Genomic DNA, 20939 nt, shown 5'->3' with positions numbered 1-20939 from the left:
CCAGTAGGTAATATATATATATATGTATATATATATATATATATATATATATATATATATATATATATATATATATATATATATATATATATATATATATATATCCTCCTGCCGGTCACCAGTAGGTAGGTATAGTTAGGACCATGTTTCCATAGGAAAGGCATTTTTTGCTTTGCTAATAAGTTTTCTAACCTTTCTTCCTTTGTGGTTCAGTTGCTGTGTTGAAACTTTCAGGGTGATCTGAAAAGCGTTGGCCAAGAAAAGAGGGGGGTCACAAAACACATTTTCCCCATGCATTTTCCTCTAGGGATTTTGAACAAAACTACAGCATGAACCACTGAATGGAATTTCATCGGGAAGCTATATGTAGGTCCAGAAAGTGGGCATTTTGTGATTTGGTATAAATCAGTTCAGTAGGTTTAGTGAGATTTAAGTTTAATAGAGATTTCAGGGGAAGTGAGTCTTTGCAGTGGATTTGCGGATCCTACTGAAATTTGATTGGCACCCAACACTTCAGCGAGAACATGTAGGCAGTCATCTAGGGCCTAAGCTTGAAGCTGAGTCAAACAAAAAAAAGTAAAGAAATAAGGCAAAAAAGGCAGGGTAGGAATACCCTGATCCCCCAGATATGGTGGGGGTCCCCACAGGGACCACACCAGGCATTAATAAGATATTTTGTTTTTCAATTTTCCTGCAAATTCGCGGGTGGATCTGTGGATTTGCAGCCAAATTAAAAGCAAACACCCCGGGTGGGTCAAATCATGAAGGCATATGAAAAATAAAGGAGGTGGGCTCATGGGGCCCTTCTCCTAGGGTATAATGAAACCCCAGGGGCTACAACCTCCACAGGGTTTTTGGTTTTAAATTATATAGGGTGCCCACACAGAATCCCCTGTGCCCCAGTGACCACTACCTTCTGGGCTTGTTTAATTATTAAATGGGGGGCCTTTCGAACGCTCCCAGCCCCTGGGACTGTCACCTCCCCGGGGCTATACAAGAAAAAATGTGGTGGGGGGCCACACGGAACCCCTCCAGCCCTGCAGGCGACCACCTCCGAACCTTTAACTTTAGTGAATTGAGCAGCCTTGAGACTTCCCCCAGTCCTGAGGACCGCCACCTCCTGGAGACCGCCACCTCCTGTGGATTTTATGTGAAATTTAATGCAGGGGGGCATGTGGCTTCCTCCTCAGCCTCAGGGACCATCACCTTCCTGGGGAAAATTCCAAAAAAAGGAGGGAGACCGCACAGCCCCCGTCCTGGAGTCAGAGATGGCCCTGGGGACCGCCACCCCCTCTGGGTGGGTTGGCTGCTGCTACGTCCTGAGGGTGCCCAACCATGGAACATAGCTGTTTTCTATGGCTTGGCTGGAGCTTTACAGTTCCCGCCAAGCCACAGCCAACGGTGCTCCACTTTGAGCAAGTGAGAGCATTTTGCTCTGGCTTGATCAAAGTGGAGTACAATTACTTTGACAGGGCGAGACTTGCATGTAGCAGCTCTTTCTCTGTCAAAGTAATGTCGGTTCCTGTCGGAGCCGGGGGCTGGCAGGATCCACAGGGGTCTTGAGGCTGTCCATGCGGACCCCAACATTTCTAAGTGGGCTCCCTTGATTGGGCCAGGGCATCCACACTAGAAGCCGGGCCACGGGGGATGGCTGTCTCCGGGGTCGAAATTGTGAATTGTCAACACTATGATCAGAACAATTTGTAAATATATTAATTTGTAAATATACTGATCAGTGAGAAGGTGGATGAATATTGATGGTGCCACTGATCTGGCTATGTGGACATGCCTATTTAAAGACGGCCAACACACATAATGTCAAGTGTGAGGACGAGAAAGCTATTGAGTCAACTTTTTATTTTTGTTTTCACAGAACACTAGTTTTAAAGTTATGGATGGTATAGAAATCCAATATGGTGATAGATCGTGACATAGGTTGTTAGCCAACTGGAACACGCTGATTGTTTCCTCACATGCTGCAATAAACTGAAATTGCTTAAGCTACTGGGGAAGCCTTGTCCTTGTTAGAGGATTGCATGGAGGATGTGAGCGATGTATATATATATATATAGATATATATATACAAGTGTATGAGAGAGAGAGAGAGAGAGTGTCTGTGTGTTTGTGTGTGTATGTGTGTGTGTGTGTGTGTGTATAGTCAAACAGAAGCTTTCGAGGTAGAGTGTAAGATCAGGTGCCAGATTGTAAGTGTAGGAGTCCATCAATATGGAGAAGTTATAGGCTGTACAGAGACGACCTGACCTCTTGCAAAATAAAAAAACAGCTAAAGGAGGTGAAGAGAATAGTCTGATATTCATTACAACAGCTCCTCAGCAATCAGGGGTATTTTACATAAACGCTGGCATGTACTTAATACAAATAATATTTTAGACAAATACACAGGTAATTACCCCAAGATTACCTGTAGAAAAAATATATAATTAAAAGACAGTTTAAATAGGAACTCTGCCACTGATAACGATCCGCACAATTGATCAACCAAGGGAGGTGGTATCTTCTGTTGTAGATGTAAAGCATTAAGGAACAGTAGAAATGTTTCTACAGGGAAATCCAGGTAAGAAAATTCCTGACATGTATCGCAAAATATTATGTATGGTGCCTGATGTGTCCATGTACCAAAATATATATTGGTAGTAAGATCCATATGCATAAAATATGGGTTCTTGAGCATGTGAGCACTATTCACAATAATGACATACAATACCCCGTAGCCAAACATTTTGCGGAAAAACACTATCATAATAGTGACCCATTACAATTTGTGGTTGATAGAATTGAGCCATACATCAAGGAGGGTAGTAGAATGTCTCAATTGCCTAGGTGGGAGTCACGATTAATTTTGGATTTTGACACCCTATTTCAAATTAGCATAACTTGGACATGGAGATGGCAGTGTATTTGGGGGGAGTGATGAGGAAAATCTGTAATATGTTGTGTTCTTCAAGGAGGAACTCATGAGCAATGAGCAACATTCCTATGATGACATCATCAATAAATACTTGCATAAGACTCTTTTTTGTACTCTCTTGATCTCTAAAAATGATGATGTCATGTACTGAGATCTTAATGTTTTTATTTGGTTCTATTCAGGAACAATGAGGTGACTTCACTTCGTCAGATTTTGGAGCTGATCATTCCACAGGTAAGCACAATTTTTATGTTTGAGAGATACACCATTTCTGAATCTGTTTTTGTGGGTTTATGAATTGTAACTGATGACATGACATAAGTAATTATTAGCCCATTAGGGCTTGATTGTGGTCTATTTTATTAATGCGCTTATACTAATTTAGCTTTCTTGACAAATATATTGTTGAGGTGGAGTTTGTGATCTCCATTTTATCAGAGAAACAGAATATTATCAGAATACTGTTGGGTAAGATGAATTATGAGCCAAACCCACTTGGGTTATAGGGAGGAATTAAACAACATCCTAGTTAAATGGTCCTTTGAGTTACCCTAAAGTGAATAATTTAGTAATACCTATACCATGGCATGAAAATCAAGTGCATAAATATGTGCACTGATTTTATGCAGAGATGATATTGATAGCTTTTGCATTTATCGTGATTACACAAATTACTAAAAGTAATTAATTGAACTAGTGAGGAAATATGATGTTAATATGTTTTAACCACATATGTTTGGGGATTGTGTAACAATAATCTGATCGTTTTACATTCGTATGAGGTCAATCAGGACAGTATTTAAATAGGTAACCTACACCAAAATCGTTGTAGTTAATTAGTTGAAATCAACTCCATAATAGTTTAGTGTCCTTTTTTGATGTTTGGTTTCACAATTCTGTATTGACATCACCACTCTGACCCATGAGTAAGGCTTAAGCCGAAAAGCGTCATGTGAGAAGCCATTGTATGTAATAAATCACTGTTCACAACTTTAACAAGAGAGCTTGCGGGTGTTATACAGAGATGGAGAACTTTAGTTTTGTGTGTGTGTGTATGTGTGCATATATACATATATAAATGCATGTAAAAATATATATGTATTTATTTAAAATGGGGTTCATGGTTGGCTAGGGTATGCACCTAAGCCAGGCAGATCCCAACACTCTAGTCAGGTAAGGGAGTTACACACACAAGTTAACCCCTGATCATCCCCTTGCTAGTTTGGCAGAGCAGTCCCAGATGCAACATGTAGTGTTTCCACAACACACACACACCCCAGTGACACACTAGGCACACCACAAAAGAGACTCTACACAAGGTTCTATAAAAATATTCTTTGTATTGCACATAAAATGTATTAGACCACTATTACATAAATCACTTTGCCAACTAGGCAATTGTCATAACACATTCAGTGCAGCAAAGTAGTTACTTTTAAGTTGCGCATGTCCTGAACACACCAGGAAAGACACCATTACTGTGCATATCCCTGTGACCATGAACTGCAGTATGTAAGGGAACATAAATTACCACTACTGCCTAGACCTGAGCATAAAGCAACATCTCACAATGAATATGACAGGCAGCATGTAATGAAAGACAAATACATGGATCACAATAGATCCAGAGGAAACAACCTATAACACCATAGATTCATAGAGCACAGTGCTTCTGTGCTTATAGTACACCCTCTACAGTAATGTTGCCCCACCAAAAATAGGTTACAGGGCCTCCTGCTCACCTACAACGGTGATGCAGTCGGGCAGCCCCAGGTGAAAAAATGGAGCTTGCAGGATTATCTCCAATTAGGGGCAATACAGTAATTTAGCACTCCCTGCATTAGACCGGTATGGGCGGTTTACTGTCCCCAAGCACACTACGAGACCACGTGATAGACCTCCTACAGTCCCCTCACTCAATCAGCAACGACAGCTGCCCCCAACAAGTACCTGGACTGTGGCAAATTCTCTAGGGGAATCGGGGACATCCGTCAAGGTTCCACCCCATCTCAACGATCCAGTAACTATACGCCAGGAATCTCAGGGAGTGGAAGCACCCGCACTGCTCACATTGGGGGGTGACCCACAAGCTCTCTGCCCAGCCGTTAAAATTAGGGAAGCTCAACCCCACTCACCAATCACCAGGGGCTGAGTGGTTGAGGTTGCAGCTGTAGGCTGCCAAGACAAAAAATGTGTTGACACTCCTCCTCGCTTGCTGGTCTCCACTGGCAGCCACTGCCGTACTTCTACTCCCTGACTCGAGTCACAACAGTACACAGTCAAAATATCGAGTTTTTAATGTCGAGGTACAGAAATATTGAGTTCTAAATATCGCAGGTAAGTAATATCGATGATTTACATATCGAAGTTAAAAATATCGTTTGGTGTTATTTTATGTAAGATTGATGTAAATGTCGAAGTAAGAAATATCGATGTTGTAAATATCGAAATGTTAAAATATCGTTATATGATGTATTATATTTATGTTAATTTTAATAGATATAAATGTTTATATAGTAGGAATAAATATTAATTATTTAAGAATGTTAGATATTTTTTAGGAGCTGGATGTTGGGTTAATAGGGGATAAGGGTGGGGAGTGTTTTAAAAAACTATAAAGTTAATAGTAATGTATTTTAGTCAAATATAAATTTGAAAATAGTATTTTTAATTTAAAAATAAACTTTATTATAAAATTTAAATGTAAATATGACATTTAAAAATATATTCTAGAAAATTTTAAATGTAAATGTGAAATGTTAAATTATTTTATACAAAAATTGTAAATAATTTTAGGAGCAAGATGTTGGGTTAATAGGGGATAAGGGTGGGGAGTGTTTTTTAAAATACAAATTTTATTGTAATAATTTTTAGAAATTTAAATTTTAAATTTTAAATTTTAAAAAAATGTTATCACAAATTTTAAATGTAAATTTGAAATTAATAAATATATGTTTCGAATATATTAAATGTAAATATGAAATTTAAAATTATATTTTCGAAAATATGTAAATAATTTTAGGAGTGGGATGTTGGGTTTTGAGGGATAAGGGTGCGGAGTTTTTTAAAATATTTAATAACATTTTTAAAAAAAGTCAAATATTTGAAACTTTATTATGAAAATTTACAAATGTGTTGTAAGGAATTGTAATAGTGTTATTTATATTTTATAGAGGATAAGTGTTTCACAATTTAAAAAAACATTTTAAAGGAAATTTTGCATTTAAATGTAAAAATGAAATTGAAATTTCTAATTTTTAAAATGTGTAAATACATTTTATATTGTTATGTTGTATTTATAGTGGATAAGTGTGGTGAACGTTTTTAAAAAATGGTATTAAAAAAAGATTTATTTTAAGTAATTTAAAATTGAAATGAAAGTATTTTATAAATACAACATTCTAATAGAAATGTTTACTGTAAATAGGAAATGACAAAATATATTTAATTAAAATTATGCACATTTTTAGAAGTGAGTTTTTGTTTTAATAGGGGATAAGGGTGGGTAGTGGCTAAGAAATTAAATAGGTTCAGTGTCCAGCACCTATCCTAATTAAATGTAGATTGGAGTTGGAATAGTAAATTAAATAGTTTTAGCGTCCAGCACCTACATTAATTAAAATTAGATTGGAGTTGGAATAGTAAATTAAATAGTTTTAGTGTCCAGCACCTACCCTAATTAAATGTAGATTGGAGTTGAAATAGTAAATTAAATAGTTTTAGAGTCCAGCACCTACCTTAAGTAAAACTAGATTGGAATTGGAATAGTAAATTAATTAGTTTTAGTGTCCAGCACCTACCCTAATTAAATATAGATTGGAGTTGAAATAGTAAATTAATTAAGTTCAGTGTCCAGCACCTACCCTTTTTAAATATAGATTGGAGTTTGAATAGCAAATTAAGTAGTTTTAGTGTCCACCAACTACCCTAATTAAATGTAGACTGGAATAGTAAATTAAATAATTTTAGTGTCCAGCATCTACCTCAATTAAATGTAGATTGGAGTTGGAATAGTAAATTAATTAGGTTAAGTGTCCAGCACCTACTCTCATTAAATGTAGATTGGAGTTGGAATAGTAAATAAAATAGGTTTTGTGTCCAGCACCTACCTTCATTAAATGTAGATTGGAGTTGGAATAGTAAATTAATTAAGTCCAGTGTCCAGCATCTACCCTAATTAAATGTAGATTGAAGTTGGAATAGTAGCTTAAATAGGTTCAATGTCCAGCACCTACCCTTTGTAAATATAGATTGGAGTTGGAATAGTAAATTTAGTAGTTTTAGTGTCCACCAACTACCCTAATTAAATGTAGATTGGAGTTGGAATAGTAAATTAATTAGGTTCAGTGTCCAGCATCTACCTTAATTAAATGTAGTTTGGAGTTGGAATAGTAAATTAATTAGGTTAAGTGTCCAGCACCTACTTTCACTAAATGTAGATTGGAGTTGGAATAGTAAATAAAATAGGTTTTGTGTCCAGCACCTACCTTCATTAAATGTAGATTGGAGTTGGAATAGTAAATAATTAAGTCCAGGGCCCAGCATCTACCCTAATTATATGTAGATCGGAGTTGGAATAGTAAATTAATTAGGTTCAGTGTCCAGCACCTATCCTAATTAAATGTAGATTGGAGTTGGAATAGTAAATTAAATAGTTTTAGCGTCCAGCACCTACAATAATTAAATGTAGATTGGAGTTGGAATAGTAAATTAAATAGTTTTAGTGTCCAGCATCTATCTTAATTAAATGTAAATTGGAGTTGGAATAGTAAATTAATTAGGTTCAGTGTCCAGCACCTCCTGTAATTAAATGTAGATTGGAGTTGGAATATTAAATTTAATAGTTTCAGTGTCCAGCACCTACTATGATTAAATGTAGATTGGCGTTGGAATAGTAAAATAAATAGTTTTAGTGTCCAGCACCTATCTTAATTAATTGTAAATTGGAGTTGGAATAGTAAATTAATTAGGTTCAGTGCCCAGCACCTACCCTAAATAAATGTAGATTGGAGTTGGAATAGTAAATTAAATAGGTTCAGTGTCCAGCACGTACCCTAATTAAATGTAGATTGGAGTTGGAATAGTAAATTAAGTAGTTTCAGTGTCCAACACCTGCCCTAATTAAAAGTAGATTGGAGTTGGAGTAGTAAATTAATTAGGTTAAGTGTCCAGCACCTACCCTAATTAAATGTAGATTGGAGTTGGAATAATAAATTAAATAGTTTCAGTGTCCAGCACCTGCCCTAATTAAAAGTAGATTGGAGTTGGAATAGTAAATTAAATAGGTTAAGTGTCCAGCACCTACTTTCATTAAATGTAGATTGGAGTTGGAATAGTAAATTAATTAGGTTCAGTGTCCAGCACCTACCCTAATTAAATGTAGATTGGAGTTGGAATAGTGAATTAAATAGTGGATAAGGGTGGGTAGTGGTTAAGAAATTAAATAGGTTCAGTGTCCAGCACCTATCCTAATTAAATGTAGATTGGAGTTGGAATAGTAAATTAAATAGTTTTAGCGTCCAGCACCTACCTTCATTAAATGTAGATTGGAGTTGGAATAGTAAATTAATTAAGTCCAGTGTCCAGCATCTACCCTAATTAAATGTAGATTGAAGTTGGAATAGTGAATTAAATAGGTTCAGTGTCCAGCACCTACCCTTTTTAAATATAGATTGGAGTTTGAATAGTAAATTAAGTAGTTTTTGTGTCCACCAACTACCCTAAATAAATGTAGATTGGAGTTGGAATAGTAAATTAATTAGGTTCAGTGTCCAGCATCTACCTTAATTAAATGTAGATTGGAGTTGGAATAGTAAATTAATTAGGTTACGTGTCCAGCACCTACTCTCGTTAAATGTAGATTGGAGTTGGAATAGTAAATAAAATAGGTTTTGTGTCCAGCACCTACCTTCATTAAATGTAGATTGGAGTTGGAATAGTAAATTAATTAAGTCCAGTGTCCAGCATCTACCCTAATTAAATGTAGATTGGAGTTGCAATAGTAAATTAATTAGGTTCAGTGTCCAGCACCTACCCTAATTAAATGTAGATTTGAGTTGGAATAGTAAATTAAATAGTTTCAGTGTCCAGCACCTACCCTAATTAAATGTAGATTGGAGTTGGAATAGTAAATTAAAAAGTTTCAGTGTCCAGCATCTATCTTAATTAAATGTAAATTGGAGTTGGAATAGTAAATTAATTAGGTTCAGTGTCCAGCACCTACTGTAATTAAATGTAGATTGGAGTTGGAATATTAAATTAAATAGTTTCAGTGTCCAGCACCTACTATAATTAAATGTAGATTGGCGTTAGAATAGTAAATTAAATAGTTTTTGTGTCCAGCACCTATCTTAATTAAATGTAAATTGGAGTTGGAATAGTAAAATTAATTAGGTTCAGTGTCCAGCATCTACCCTAATTAAATGTAGATAAGAGTTGGAGTAGTAAATTAATTAGGTTAAGTGTCCAGCACCTACCCTAATTAAATGTAGATTGGAGTTGGAATAATAAATTAAATAGTTTCAGTGTCCAGCACCTGCCCTAATTAAAAGTAGATTGGAGTTGGAATAGTAAATTAATTAGGTTAAGTGTCCAGCACCTACTCTCATTAAATGTACATTGGAGTTGGAATAGTAAATAAAATAGGTTCAGTGTCCAGCACCTACCTTCATTAAATGTGGATTGGAGTTGGAATAGTAAATTAAATAGGTTCAGTGTCCAGTATCTACTAGAATTTATAGTACATTGTAGTGGGATTATTTTGGGAAAAAATACATTTAGAGAAATGGGTACATTTTAAAAAATTTACAGTAAGTAAAAACACCATGCACAGTTTTTCGTATTGTTTTTTATTTATATTATTTAGAGAATAAATAATTGTAAGATTGTAGATAATTTTTTAAAATGAAAGTGTAAATGTATAAGTTTTTGAAATGTTTATTTTTCACACACATTCTTTTTTATGTTTTTTAGTTGAGTTAAGTAAATAATAGGTATATTGAAAAAATACAGTACAAAAAACATACATTTCACATAATAATATATTTTGTACATACTGTTGTAAACAGTTTTATATTTCACATTTCAAAATATTTAGTACTGTACATTTTATAATATCATTAATATAATATTTTACTGTGGAAGATATGTTATAAATGTAGATCCATTTTTAAATTATAACATTTGCATAATATATTGATACTAATATTGTATACAATATTTAAAAAAAAATGTATTATAATGTCACTTTTATTTCTAGTAATATTGGTATTAATATTGTATTATATTTATTAATATGTTTCAAATTGGTATAAAAAAAGGACATGAAAAGTATACATTTGTTAACATTTTTTACAAACATATATATTTATTATTATAATATTAAATAATACAGTTTAATAATATTTAATTTTATAATTTTACAATTTTTACACATTATGATATGGTTTATAATACATAAGCATAAAAATGCACATATAAAAAAAACAGGTTTTGTAATGTTTAACTAATTGTTGTTTCGTTAAATAAATTATTTAGGGCTCGATGTAGGTAAATCTGATTTACCGACTCAAGAATACCGAATTTTACCGATTCGGTATTCTAGATTCGCTAAATCAGATGTAGGTAAAAAATTGGTAATTTTTACCGAATCTGCATGATTCAGTAATTACCAAATCGGTATTTACGGATTCGGTAATTGCCAATGATTTCTATGGGCCTTGAGACCCATAGGAATCAATGTCAATTACCGAATAGGTAAATACCGATTCGGTAAAATTACCGATTTTGCAAGGGGGACAGGGTGTCATATTGACACCCTGTTGCACCCCTGATTCAGGCTTTAGTGCCATGTGACACACATACATGCCCTTAGGGCATGTCTGTGTGCCACATGGTACAGGTGTACATGCACAGATGTGCATGTACACAGGTATTCATTATTTACCACCAAATAGTATTTGGTGGTAAATAACGAATCGTTAAGGGCCTGTGGAACTGTTTAAAGTGCCACCTACATCTGTATTTACCGTTTCGGCAAATTTACCGATTCAGTATTTTACAGAATCGGTAAATTTACCGAATCGGTAAATATAGCGATACTGTAACTATAAGGCCTCCTACATGTCAAATAGCAAATACCGACCGGTATTTGCCGTCCTACTTCTGGTCCTTAGTCATTTATTTATCTATTTTTATGTTGTCATTATTATTTGGGTGTTCTATTTTGTAACCGCTCTTAGTCTTTTTGGGTCATTTGGGAAGATTCAAGATTGCGGTTGGCAGCTACTTCGCATCAGAGAAGGTAAGAGTTCTAATCTTTAAATTTAGGTATTGTAAGTATGTTTTGAATGTAGTAGTTTGTTATTTGTGGTGTGTGGACTAGGGTTTTAGGAGCTTTGATGTTTGTAGTTAGTTATTTACGTTTTAAGGGTTATCATCGTTTGCACGTAATTAGGCCTAGTTTGAGTTGTTTGTTTTGGGTATATTTCGTTAGTTTTAGTGTTAAATATATATTTATTGTTAGTGACTAATGTATATTTTTATATTTTGTGAGGGTGGGAGTGTTGATTTTTCTTTTACAGGTGTTTGGTTACAGCATTTTCGTTTAAGGAAGTATTCCGTTTTTTTTAACTAAAGGAAGTGTACTTTACTTGTTTAAAGTAAAACTTTTTTTTACACTTCCTTCATTATTCAGGTTTCCTGGAGTGTTTTATTAATTTTTACACGTTTTCTTGTTTTTAATGGATTCAAGTTTGCCGATTTTTTATGGAATTTCGATGGATTTGGCACAGTTGTATTTTTACATTTTCTTGGGCTTTTTATTTTAATTGAACATTTAATTGGGTGTGGATTATTTTCCATCACTTGGATTTGGTATTTCAGTTGCAGTGCAAGGTAAGTGGTTTTATCTTATTTTTCTTGTGGGTGGGGAATGTACTGTTTATATGCTGTTGTTGTTTATTATATATTTTCTTTGTCTATTTATTTAAATTTCAAAAATAAGTAGACAAAATAAATACTTGTCTTTTGTAACGGAAATATGTTTGTTGATATGGTAGGATTATTTTATTTAATTTTAATTGGATAGAGTTTCTATTGTTAGATTAGTGTTTTGGCAATCATTTGCAAGTATTCTAATCCTTTTGTTGTAGGATAAAGTTGTACTTGTTGTTGTAAATATTGGTACATTAAAGCTGTTTGTCTTGATACTTTTGGTTTTAATTGCAAGACTGATTGCTCCATTCTTAATTCTTGAAAACTTTGTTCTTTTTGTATTGCCATTAGCAACTTGTGTAGTGTAGGAGTTGTACGGCCTGTTGAAGCGAGGAAGGCATTATGCCAACCTTCAACTCAATTGTTTGTTTTGGCTTCTTGATTTAATGTTGGGAGATATACATTCCACAAAGGTATTTGGAATCTAGGTTGTCGTCTGTGGCCTGACCTGTGTAATCTCCCCACCCAGTTGTCCTTAAAATAATCTAGAAGGGGGCTAGTTTTTGTTCGTTTTTAGTATAGTATGCACTTTCAATTAAAATGTTATAGTGCTCAGCCACGTCTGTTATCGGCACGTATGCTAGTGCTATTATGTGTTTGATTTGATATGCAAATGTTATATTGGTTGAATATTCAACCACAGGGGGTCATTAGGATGACGGGCCGAAAACCACCCCGATCGCCATGGAGGCGGAAACCAACCGCCCGCCTGCACTGCGGAAACACCGGCGGCCAAATTAGGATCAACCGCCACTAAAGACCGACCACGGCGGTAGCGGGCCAAGCAAAGCCGTCCGACGTGGGGGGTGATGGCCAAAAATCGACCGCGGCGGTCGGAAAAGCTGCAGAAAAGCTACAACCCGCCGCAAGGACAGCGGACACACCGCACGGGAAATTAGGATAATCCAGAGGGTGTCGCGATCGGAACCGCTGTTACCGACCGCCGCGGTCGCACACAGGAGTGAATGGGAAAAATAGCGGAAAAGCTGCAGCATAAACACAGCAGCGGACGGGATATGAAAAACATGGCAGATGATGCCAAAACACTGCAGTGATGCCAAACAATGCACAAATAAAATCAGCCATGATCCCCAAATACATAACACACATACAAATAAAACAAATAAAGCTAAAATTAAAATGAAAACCCTGGACAACTCCCACAACACACCTGACACCCAAAATCCACTTGGACACACACACACACACAGCTGAGTATAAAGTCACCCCCTACACAAACCACAATCCTTTGCAACACTCCAGATTAGAAGGCCATACCCCACATCTAACAGGAGAGGCAAAAGAGCACAGCACACACACACCTCCACCACCACCACCATCACCACCACCTTTACACCAGCACAAATAATCCAACAGCACACAACATACCTCACACCTCAACACCATACCCTTGCACCCACACCCCTGCACCCAAAAACACCTCAACCACAACACACCATGACAACACAAAAAATGCCCGAATTCACCGAGAGTGAGTTGGCAGCCATGGTCAATGAGGTTGTAAGAGTAGAGCCACAACTGTTTGGTAGCCTGGTCCAACAGACACCATTAGCCACGAGGAAACAAATGTGGGAAAGGATAGTCCAAAGGGTGAATGCAGTAGGGACCACCCCAAGATCCAAGAAGGAGATCATGGAGCGGTGGCATGATCTCAAGAGGGTTGTCAAGGAGCGGAAGAGTAAGAACTGGACGCTGGCGAACTTGACTGGCAGTGGCCCTCCCATCCCACCGAAAATATTCACACCATGGGAGGAGAAGGTGCGTGCCATACTGCTACCTGAGAGTCTCACAGGAGTAGCCAGGGCAGCGGAGGCTGGTAAGTACAAACAATTGCCAAACAACACACTAAGAACTACTTCCTTGCTATACCTAAACACCATTACACTGTCCATCCTCACAAAACAGGTAGCTAGCTATCTTGCTTAGGAGGCCTGAATGGTGGAGGGAGGCCTGCACTACCACTCCCAGCATGACTTCTGTCCCACATTCCATCAGCATGGAGGCCTCCCCCACCAAGGAGCATGTGTCAGCCATTGCACTGTTCAACAAACAGACTTACAGGTAGGTAGCTATCTTGTATTGGAGCAATGTTTGGGGGTGGTAGGCCCTGAATCACCACTCCCAGCATGTCTCCTGTCCCACACTCCAGCAGCATGGAGGCCTCCCCCACCCAGGAGCATGTGTCAGCCATTGCACAGTTCAACAAACAGACTTACAGGTCGGTATCCATCTTATATTGGAGCACAGTTTGGGGGTGGGAGGCCCTGAATAACCACTCCCAGCATGCCTCCTGCCCCACACTCCAGCAGCATGGAGGCCTCCCCCACCCAGGAGCATGTGTCAGCCATTGCACTGTTCAACAAACAGACTTACAGGTCGGTATCCATCTTGTATTGGAGCACAGTTTGGGGGTGGGAGGCCCTGAATCACCACTCCCAGCATGCCCCCTGTCCCACAGCTGACAGGATACAGGCCTCCCCACCCTGGAGCATGTGTCAGCCATTGCACTGTTCCCTTCACCTAACAGGTAGGTAGCTATCTTGTATTGGAGCACAGTTTGGGGGTGGGAGGCCCTGAATCACCACTCCCAGCATGCCCCCTGTCCCACACTCCAGCAGCATGGAGGCCTCCCCACCCAGGAGCATGTGTCAGCCATTGCACAGTTCAACAAACAGACTTACAGGTCGGTGTCCATCTTGTATTGAAGCACAGTTTGGGGGTGGAAGGCCCTGAATCACCACGCCCAGCATGCCTGCCCCCTGTCCCACAGCTGAGCAGGATACAGGCCTCCCCACCCAGGAGCATGTGTCAGCCATTGCACTGTTCAACAAACAGACTTACAGGTAGGTAGCCATCTTGTATTAGAGCAATGTTTGGGGGTGGGAGGCCTGTATCAATACTCCCATCATGCCCCTTGTCCAACACTCCAACAGCATGGAGGCCTCCCCACCCAGGAGCATGTCAGCCATTGCACAGTTCAACAAACAGACTTACAATTCGGTATCCATCTTGTATTGGAGCATAGTTTGGGGGTGGGAGGCCCTGAATCACCACTCCCAGCATGCCCCCTGTCCCACAGCTGAGCAGGATACAGGCCTCCGTACCCAGGAGCATGTGTCAGCCATTGCACTGTTCCCTTCACCTAACAGGTAGGTATCTATCTTGTATTGGAGCACAGTTTGGTGATGGGAAGCCCTGAATCACCACTCCCAGCATGCCCCCTGTCCCACACTCCAGCAGCATGGAGGCCTCTCCACCCAGGAGCATGTGTCAGCCATTGCACTGTTCCCTTCACCTAACAGGTAGGTAGCTATCTTGTATTGGAACAAAGTTTGGGGGTGTGAGGCCCTGAATCACCACTCCCAGCATGCCCCCTGTCCCACAGCAGAGCTGGATACAGGCCTCCCCACCCAGAAGCATGTGTCAGCCATTGCACTGTTCCCTTTACCTAACAGGTAGGTAGCTATCTTTCTTGTGATGTCTGTCTGTTGGAGGGAAGCCTGCACTTCCACTCCCACCACGCCCCCTGTCCCACAGCAGAGCTGGATACAGGCCTCCCCACCCAGAAGCATGTGTCAGCCATTGCACTGTTTACCCTCATTTAACCAGTAGGTAGCTATCTTTACTCTTCCTGATGTGTGTGTGGGAGACCTGCATCCCGAAACGCAGCAACAATTGCATGCAATGCATTGACATCCAACATGTATGAGTAAATGATGTTCCTGTGCACCATGAAATTATACAGTGTTTCCATGAATTGTACTACTGGTTACTTCATATTTGGACGATGAGCTCCAGCCCGGCCCATCTGGTGTGCCACAGACCCAGAGGTCACAGGCCCCAATCCAACCCACCACCACGTCTGCTGCAACAACAGCGCAGCAAACCACTGCTGTCATGGCCTCTGCCTCCACCGCAGCCACCACCGTCACCACCGCCACCGCCACTACCACTAGTACCACCAGTACCACCCGCAGCACCCTCCCTGTCCCAGGGGATGACCAGCCCACAGCAACTACTGTGGAGGGCAGGGAGAGAGTGCGTGGACCGACAGTGGCGACGCATGAGGTCCGTGGCAGATTGGCAGGTGGGAGGGCCAGGGCCACCACCAGACCTCGGGAGGAGTGGACACCATCCCTGGACCACTTCACCAGAGTAGTGGAGGCATACTAAGAGGTCCAGGGACAAAGTGGCCGGTTGGATGAACTGTTAAGGGAGCTCATCCTGCTGATGAGGTCCATCGACAACCGCCTTGGACAGATGGTGGACCTTATGGGCCAGCAAGTGGCATTGCAGAGGAACAGGCCTGTGTCCCAACCACCACCTCCGTCCCCTTCTGTTGTGCTGCAGGATGACAGTGCACCATCCTCCCCTGCGCCAACAGAGAGGGACGAATCCCCTGACACTGCTGGCCATTCAGCAGGCCCCCCACTGCCAAAAAGACCTAGGGGCATCCAAAGAAGAGCCTGGGAGTCTCCGGAGGCAAAGCACCTGCCACACGCCAGCAACGGAGGCAGCCGTGATGACAACCCTCTTCCCTACTGCATTGACTGTTTGGACTGTTTTTACCCACATTTCCTTGGCAATGTCACCTGTCTGTTGGACTGGGTCACCACATCCATGTGGACTCTACTCTTGCATCTCAGCGAACAGGACTGTCAACTCACTACTCATTCCCCACTGTCATGTAAATATTTCCATACAAATCACATGTACACTGTCAAAGTAAAATACCTGATGCACCAGATTTTGTGCTGTATCATTTTTAGTGCAATATTTACAATGTAGACAATGTCCATGATGTGTCCAAATGATGTACAGTATGTAGTGCAGGATTCGTCTGAAGAACCTAGAGAGACACAACAGAACAACAGTCACTGGTCTCATTGTGCCATCACAGGCAGAACACTACACAAAACCTACACAAGACACTACAGGCATACTAAACAATGGGCTGCAGGTGTGAACAAATAGGGTCCAGCATACTTTCACATATGGAACGTCAATGTCACTTTTACCACACACAGGTGACTGAACGTGTGCCTGGCTGTTACATCCGCGCATAGCCCTTCAGAACAGCAACCACACCACACAATGTACATGTTGTACCTCGTCACCCACCTTCAAGTGAAGTAGCGTTCGATGAACTGCTGACGCAGGTCTACTCCTTCATACTCTCTCCACTATCCTAGGCTGCAGGTGGGGCTCCAACAGATCACACAGGCTCTTCAGTGTTGGCCTGTCCAGGTGGAATTTCCGAATTAATGCAGTATTCTCCATGTCCTCCTGCACTGTCATGTAACGTAGGGGATTTGGCCTCCTCCTAGTTTAGAAGTAATAAAGAAAATGTCAGTGACAACCATCATGAGATGGCCACAGCACATACCATCAATGATGTTATGCAAAAACATTGACTGCCTGAGAGATGCATGGCACACCAGGTTACATGGCTGGCCTTTTGATACACACAGAGGGCACACCTCTCCACTGTCAATACACAAGTGCCACAAACACATCAGAGAATGTGAAAGCGCACATACTGGAGATCACAATTCACATGTGCAGGCAAGGTACAGCAACATCGGCCAATGTTTTGAAAATTACCATGTCTGGATCACACCCATCTGCTGTACCTGTCACACTACAATGCATCATCTTAACTCTGCACACATCCATCAACACAATGATCACAGTATCAGGAAAACGTTCACTTGTGTGCATGACTTGTTGTGAATGCACCAGTCTGATACGATACAATCCAGTGACACAAGCCTTGTCAAGGTCATCACTGACCCACAACAAATGGATTTGTACCGCATCATGAACACCACCACAAGAGTGTCAAGCATCATCAGCCATGACATGCATTAGTAACATATTTACAACAAGGGGTGGTGAGGGACAGAGTCTCTGAATTAAACAGAATACTCTCACCCAGTCAAGAGATCAGGGCTAGATCCAACACCGTTTTTTAGCTCACTGCACCATCCCAGTTTCAGAACCTGGCTGTATGCAAATTAGTCTGTTCCTGTCCCAGTGCATGATGGGAACAGGGCAAACCAAACTACAAAAGCCAATTCTTACACTGGGAAGGAAACAAGCTACCGGGGACCGGTTTCTGGCATTTCAGCCGTCTTCGGCCCGGCTTGCTTGAATCCTGATGGTGCAATGAGCAAGGGACTCACATCTGAGTATACCCTTCCACGCTTAGGGTGGACAAAAATATTTACAACAAGGGGTGGTGAGGGACAGAGTCTCTGAATTAAACAGAATACTCTCACCCAGTCAAGAGATCAGGGCTAGATCCAACACCGTTTTTTAGCTCACTGCACCATCCCAGTTTCAGAACCTGGCTGTATGCAAATTAGTCTGTTCCTGTCCCAGTGCATGATGGGAACAGGGCAAACCAAACTACAAAAGCCAATTCTTACACTGGGAAGGAAACAAGCTAGGTGTGGCAGGGTATACTCAGACATGAGTCCCTTTCTCACTGCTCCATCAGGATTCAAGCAAGCCGGGCCGAAGAAGGCTGAAATGCCAGAAACCGGTCCCCGGTAGCTTGTCTCCTTTCTGGTGAAGAATTGGCTTGGTAGTTTAGTCTGCCCTGTTCCCATGATGCACTGGGCCAGGGACAGACTGATTTGCATATAGCCAGGTTCTGAGCTGGGATGGGGCAGTGAGATAAATAACGGTGATGGATCAAGCCCTGATCTTTGGACTGGGTAAGAGTGGTCTGTTTAACTCAGACACTCTGTTCATCACCACCCCCTTTTTGTAAAATGCATTAGTAACATGGCAGGGACCACAGACCAAAGTGTGTCACACTGAACGTGCGTCCACCTGTGGATGACATGGAAGTATGGCATTGTGTGTACAAAGATGTGCCCTTCACCATGTTGGTGCTGTGTACTGATAAAGTGTTCCGAATTGACATAGCCATTCATGGTCATGAAAATCGCGGTACCTACCGCATGTCCCCGGCAGAGTGACACCAGCACCACTCCCTTCACAAGTACCGAAGCCATTGGCATATGGACATGCGTAAATGGCGGTGGGAATGCTCCACCGCATGAATCCCGGTACTTACCGCCTGTCCCCGGCGGAGTGACACAAGCACCACCCCCTTCACAAGTGCGGAAGCCATTGGCATATGGACATATGTACATGGCGGTGGGCATGCTCCGCCAGCGCGTAGGCGGTCATTGAATGATTTTGAATGATGCACCATCGTGGTAGTGCACCCCGGGCACCCGCGGTGTATCACCGCCATGGAGCATTGCCCACAGCCAATGGGAGCGATGATTGCGGTGGCATGATGCACATTTGAAAAACGTGGAAGGTGTGCTCCGCCAGCGCGGAGGCGGTCATTGGATGATTTTGAATGATGCACCATCGCGGTAGCGCACCCCGGGCACCCGCGGTGCATCACCGCCATGGAGCATTGCCCACAGCCAATGGGAGCGATGATCGTGGTGGCATGATGCACATGTGAAAAACGCGGAAGGTGTGCTCCGCCACCGCTGAGGCGGTCATTGGATGATTTTGAATGATGCACCATCGCGGTAGCGCACCCGCGGTGCATCACCGCCATGCAGCATTGCTCACAGCCAATTGGAGCAATGATCGCGGTGGCATGATGCACATCTGAAAAACGCGGAAGGTGTGCTCCGCCACCGCGGAGGCGGTCATTGGATGATTTTGAATGATGCACCATCGCGGTAGCGCACCCCGGGCACCCGCGGTGCATCACTGCCGTGGAGCATTGCCCACAGCCAATGGGAGCGATGATCGCGGTGGCATGATGCACATTTGAAAAACGCGGAAGGTGTACTCAGCCACCGCGGAGGCGGTCATTGATGATTTTGAAAGAGGCAGACCTGGACAACCAATTGTTGCTGCTTTGCAGCTTACAGACGACCCCATGGTGCTAAAAGCTTGTGGGAGTGAGCCTCACATTTCCACTGCTCACAGAGCCTGCTCTCTGGGACCCTCTCCTGCTGCTGCCTCCTGAGCCTGCTGCCTGGGACCCTCTCCTGCTGCTGACTCCTGAGCCGCCTGCTGCCTGGGACCCTCTCCTGCTGCTGCCTCCTGAGCCTGCTGCCTGGGACCCTCTCCTGCTGCTGCCTCCTGAGCCTGCTGCCTGGGACCCTCTCCTGCTGCTGCCTCCTGAGCATGCTGTCTGGGACCCTCTCCTGCTGCTGCCTCCTGAGCATGCTGCCTGGGACCCCTCACCACTCACTTCCGCCACAGGTGTTTCATGTCCACTGGGATGGCAAGGACAGAGAAGATCCGTGCCAGTCCATTCACCAGCGAGGAGCTAGAGGTCCTTGTGGACGAGGTGCTGGCACAGTACCCAAGACTGTTTGGTGGTTCCAATGTCGTGGTAAAACACCATGAAGGTAGCTGTCGGGCAGGGGGGTGTCAGACGTGTAGTTGTGCTGCTGCAGTATATGCCTGAGGGTGTGGGGTTGTGTCAAACACTGACAAACAAGCTGTCTCCAGGGCGAGGGAGTGTGTGTGCCACAATGTCACTCTTTGCCATGCATGCTCCTGTATGTGTGAGTGGGGAGTGTCACATTGTCAGCTATACAGAGCCACAGAATGTTTGCCATGTAGGTGCCAGGACAGTGATTTCTTGTGTGAGTATTTCTGTGTGCCCCTGTTGTCTGACTCAGTGTGACCCAGAGAGTCGGACCAGTGGCTGCCCACACATTAGAAAAACACCACCAGACTTACATGTTCCTTGCACCAGTTCCTTCCCACTGAATATTACATATGCCACATCTGTGCCCTGTGTAATTCCAGACTTACACACTTCTGTCGAAGCATATCATGTCAATGCATCTTGCATTTGTGAGATTATCCTGGACCCTCTACGCCCCAATGTGTGCATGCACTCACATCTGTGTGGGCCATGCTAAGTGCCCTTGGGAGGGGTCCCCCAGTTTGGGAGGGAGGGAGGTTACAATAGGTCCTGAGTCTGGGTCTTGGTACT

This window comes from Lissotriton vulgaris, chromosome 6, assembly GCF_964263255.1.
Source record: "Lissotriton vulgaris chromosome 6, aLisVul1.2, whole genome shotgun sequence".
In the NCBI taxonomy this organism is placed as follows: Eukaryota; Metazoa; Chordata; class Amphibia; order Caudata; family Salamandridae; genus Lissotriton; species Lissotriton vulgaris.
Note: the sequence above shows the minus strand (reverse complement) of the source record.